This window comes from Teleopsis dalmanni, chromosome 1 (genome assembly GCF_002237135.1).
Source record: "Teleopsis dalmanni isolate 2A chromosome 1, ASM223713v2, whole genome shotgun sequence".
In the NCBI taxonomy this organism is placed as follows: domain Eukaryota; kingdom Metazoa; phylum Arthropoda; class Insecta; order Diptera; family Diopsidae; genus Teleopsis; species Teleopsis dalmanni.
In genome coordinates this window covers 22,918,239-22,923,701 of record NC_051846.1, presented here as the reverse complement: position 1 = coordinate 22,923,701, position 5,463 = coordinate 22,918,239, and positions in this window count along the sequence as shown.

Below are 5,463 nucleotides of genomic sequence, written 5' to 3'. Positions count from 1 at the left end.
GAACATAACGGTTCTGGGTCACCGAACTCTTTTCAGGAAAGGAACAGCTCGTAGATCTATAACTATTCTGTGGCTTAAGAAGAGATAATTCAGACAGAAAAGAATAATTAGAGAAGGCTTTACTGAAACAATCTAATTGAGCTATTATAATCAAAATCAAAACGGTTTGAGGATACTACGCAATGAAGTAAAAACAGTTTGGGAATAATTACTGGAATTCTGACTTATGAAACATGGGATTTTTTGTGATAGAACTAGTAGATTTTATAGAAGAAAAAATGTGACCGCTGAACAATTGGTGATATAACATATAAACGAATGATATAGTGGGGATTTTATATTGGTTAAAAAAAAGAGTATTCGGTAAAGTAGGCTGTAAGTACTGTAATATACCCTTAAATGCGGTTTGGATATATGTTATTAATAAATGAAGGTATCTACTTAAACAATGCGAAATTCCCTCACTTAATAATTTTAAGAATTAAGTAATATTTTATATAGGAACTTTAATATAAAATTTTTACAATATTAAAAATCAGTGTTATATTTTACATTAGATGTAAATAGAAAATGGATATGGTGTGCATATATGAATATGGAATTGATTCTAAAAATCCATATCGCATATTAGAGAAATCATTTTTAAAAACGTGTAAACGTTCTTCGAAAATAGAATAGAATTCTAACTAAACTTAAAAGATACGCTTATATATTGAGACGCAATGAACTGCAGTTCATAGAATATATGAAATTCAGGCCACTGGAGAAAGGAATCCATGCAAAGAAAATTCAAATATCTCTTAATCTTCTTAATTCGTTTATCTCCTTGTGGAGCATAGGGCCTTATAGAAATTTTCTGAATTCCGCCAAATAGTTACTGGTTACTAAGACGTGAAAGATACAATCGCACAACCTTTGTGATTGTTCAAAAATTAGCTACCCATCGGTCATTATGAAAGATTTACTAGACAACGTTGCGTTGAAAACCACAACGAATCGTTGTTTTAAAACGACGAATAATTGTTAATTCAGAGAAAGGGCAGCCAACTCACTAATCTATCTATTGAAAATTGACTATTTTTGTAGAGTATATAATAAATATTAAATTATTAAGTAATACATATAATGCTCTTTAATATTATTTAAAAATATCTATACTTTTTAATTGTTGGAAAATGATATAGATATAATTATTATTAACTTGAAAGAAATTACTTTCATATAAATTTTAATCAGGCTTTAGAATTTATGGGGCAATAAAATTGTTTTATTTGAAATATTTTTGTTTGTTCTATCTCTAGTCTTTATTTACGTGCTCATTTCAAAACCACTCAAGCTTCCTAGTTCTCACTCAAAACAAATAAAAAGACTCAAAATCAAATTCATGAAAGACTTTTCCCTTAGCTTTTTTACGTTTTTCAATTTTGCCTGATAGACAGTTGAGTTCGAGCTGCTTTTTTGTACAGTACAAGTGCGAAAATTTCCGAGTAATTTAAACAAAAATAAATAAACAAAATAAAATAAAAACAATACAAAAATTTTGTTATAAAAATATTTAATATTGTGCAGTAAAAAAAAATGTAAGTTGTTAAAAAAAAATAAACATATTAATTTTATATTAAAAACAAAAGTGCGCAAAAGTTATTTAGTAAATTTTAAAAATTTAAAAAAACACAGGAATATTTGAGTGAATATGAAGTGCATTTATGAAATATATATAAATTCTTTAAACAACATATCCTTATTAATATATGGATATTCCAGTTACTTTATTCATGACCTAAATTGAGTTTTATCTGAAGCAATGTTGAGCATCTTCACTTCCGCTTTCAAAAAGCATCTCATACTTCCTTGTTTTGAAGTGAAGCATCCTTTTAGGGGCGCAGGAGCGTGCATATAAGTGTACTTGCTGTGTTCGTCATATGAATGTAATCATTAAAGGATCTATATATGTATATATATATTTAAACAAAACTATATATATGCATCCATATCTTTTGCGTTATTTGCAATCTGAATTGTTTGTACATATATTTTTGATAACAAACATGCGCATTTCAAACAATCTTCACAGTGGGCCCATTCGGTGGTATGATGTCATATGGTGTCATAATATATAATGAATGTTGAATGTGTATCTTGGACCTGAGACTATAATTTGTTGCTTATTTTGCCAAGCACACCCGTTTTTTGCATCTTTTGCAACGATTTAGGCAGTCAATGTTTAGTGTAATTTTTTACATAGTTTTTTGTTGCGAAACAGTGAAAGTCTTTCGCTTATTTGTAGGAAAATGTTGTATGTGGACACTGGCTTCTTACTTCCTGGTAGACTTAGTAGGTTTTTGAACTATTATTTTTAGCGTGTTTTGTGTACATTTCTCAGTTTTTGCATATCATGCATAATTAAAAATTTATGTTTTTCCCAGTAGCATTTTTAATCTCTTTCCTTAATGTCCTTTTATGTTTTTTCTTTTATTTATGTTAGATTTTTCCTTTATTAGTAGAACTGAATACAGACATTACTTATTTATATGCAATAAAGATATGCGTTGTCATGGGCATATTTTGTTAAGGGACTGTACTGCGTGAGTATAGACTAATGACTCACTGTTAAATATAAATAAATGGTATATGTTTACCTTATTCTTAAGTCAAATTGAAAGTACTGCTTTCTTATAAGGGTAATTATATAATCTGATTTTATATCAATAAACTGTATTATCATTATTAATAATTTTAAATTAAACCATGTCAATTAATTAAAAACACTAAAACTAAATTAATCAAAAATTTTAAATTAATAATAATCATTAATTAAAAAATATTATTGATCTCTACCTTTTTTTCTTCATTAAAACTAGAATTGTTTAAAAAGTATATCGCCTATAACACATAACAGCTAAGTGGGTCCGCTACGTATAGAAGAATTACTGAAGAGCTATTTTTTGTAATAAAACAAAGCATTGCATGGTTTATATAGATTTTGACATTACGATTTTAGCAGTTCTTTGCGAAAACGGTGCCTCAACCATCAAATTTATTTTCTTCATTTCTTGAGCCCGTGATCTCATTTGAATAGAATACCTTGTTGCTATATTTTTCGATCCTGTTTTGAGTGACTTCCGATCCAGAGCAAATAGCTAGTTCTACAATAGTTCCACGCTTTTTTTGAATTAATGAAGTATCTTGCGTTTCTATTTAATTTAGAACTTGGTATTTTGTGCATGAACTAAAATTAAAGAAATTATCTTCATCATTCATCCGTTTCCGTTCACTGTTGAACATATACTTTCTATTATGTTTCTTTATTTCTAATTGGCTCTGTACTGAGTTATGTTTATCTAATTAGTTAGGATTTTAGCAGTTGTTCGCACAGCCGATGCCTTCATCTTGTAGGGTATTTCCCAATTTTTGCGGTCCATTTAAGATTTCCTTTTGTCCATTGTTTGGCTGTCAGGAATAAATGTCAAAGAATTAGCATGTGAAAAAATACTTCTATTAACCCTTTCTGACTCATCCGGAACTGCTTATTCGTAAGATGTAAGATGCCGGCGTGGGTACTGTAAATATATTTATTTAGCCAGACTACAGTTTTATGAATAAGGTATTTTATTGTTAACTGTTCTAGTGACGAACTAGATCCAGTGAAGTTAATTTTATGAAGTTTGTGTTTACATCACTATTTGAAACTTTTACGAAGAGATCATCTCTGTTAGATTATATTGCGTTTGTAGGGAATCTTTACTTACCTTAACGCAGAAACATTTTTTTTAATCTATAAACCAGAAGTTCCTAAGCATGTTTAAATAACGCTTAAAGTCAGCTTAGCACTGGGACTCTGCTTAGTTTCTGATTTGACCTGAGGTTCACAAGAGTAACCGTAATTCTATTAATCATTAAAAATCCATTATTTTTCAGCATAACTGAGTTTCTTTTATAAGGATGTGTTTGTACTATCTGTGTCCTTCTGTGAGATGATTTTCAAACTTTTTGGAAATAGAAGTATTCTTGTACCTTCCATTAAGGCAGTCAACTAATTTAAGAGGAATTTAAATGGAAGTTTTACGTTCGCCTGTTCAACTTTATATAAATGATTCTCAATAAACTTGTGTCGCTTTAATTTATCTTTTATTGTGCTTTATATAAAGGTTCACTTAATTAAGTTAATTAATTTAATAATTATTATTAAATTTCTTTTAAAAGGATGAAGGATCTTATATATCAGTCGTTCCCAACCTTCTTTTGACCAAACACCATTATGATATTTTTGTTTTTAGTAGGGACCACGAAGTTTAAAAATAATAAACTATATGATTATTTTAATTGTTTTATGCATCTCTGGCATAATTCATAATAAATTGTATAATAACATAGGTACATTATATAGACTATAAAGCAGATATATAATTACTTGGAAAGTTTGGTGAGGTCTCAGTGGACAAATGATATACTTGTGAAATTTGATTCACGGACCATTTTTAACTATCCGTAGACCACCGGTTGGGAACCACTGTTTCATACGGATCTTTTACAAAAATTTTTTCGAACTTTTGGAAGATAGGACTATTCTAAAATACTAAAATATGTAGAGGTAGTCAATTAATTTAAGAGAGAATATTGAATGAAAGCATTTCGTTTTGCTAGTTAAACTTTATACATATCATTCCTAAATGCCGTTTTAGCTTTTTCTTTAATATTATTTAAAAGTCAGCTAACATCAAGATGCTATCTACGCCAGTTACCACTTCGCTTCCGCTTTTTCACTTTTTAATTTAATTATCAAACACCACGTTCCAGCTTTGAATAAAACTTTCATAAATGGTTAGTTGATCTCTGAAGTGATAATAGTATAAAATTGACTACTACCAAATACGTAAGGAATAAATTTGGACAAAAGTTGGCTTGAATGAAATAATTATTGTAATATGCCAAATAAGATGACAATAATTTTTGTCGCATTTTAATTCAATTAACCGAATTTGGTATAAGCCACACTTTTTTTTAAGCTGCAGAACAAATAAATTTTAGAGACGTAATCCCAAACTTAATACTGAAATAATGACTGAACATAAAAAAATCAATTTTAAAATTATTTAAAACGAAAAAAAAGTTATGAAAAATATTAATAAATTATAGGAATGACTTGTTTGGGCAGCGGATAATTTAAAAGCAACTACGATAAGCGTGTTAACATATTTCGGCGGTCACGGAAACTTCCACAGTCAACAGATCTGACTGAAGCGATACTCTCGAGTCATAAATTACGCACTCTGGGCGTTGCAAATTACTACGTTTACTCTATGTGATTATATATATTTTCAATTATTTGTTTGTTGTTATTTTTGGCTCTTGATTTTTGATTTCTGATTTTTGGATTTTGATTTTTTAATTAAATTCTTAAATATTGAATTGTATGAATTGTATGAATTGTATTGTATTTATTACTTTCGGTCAGCCCAAATT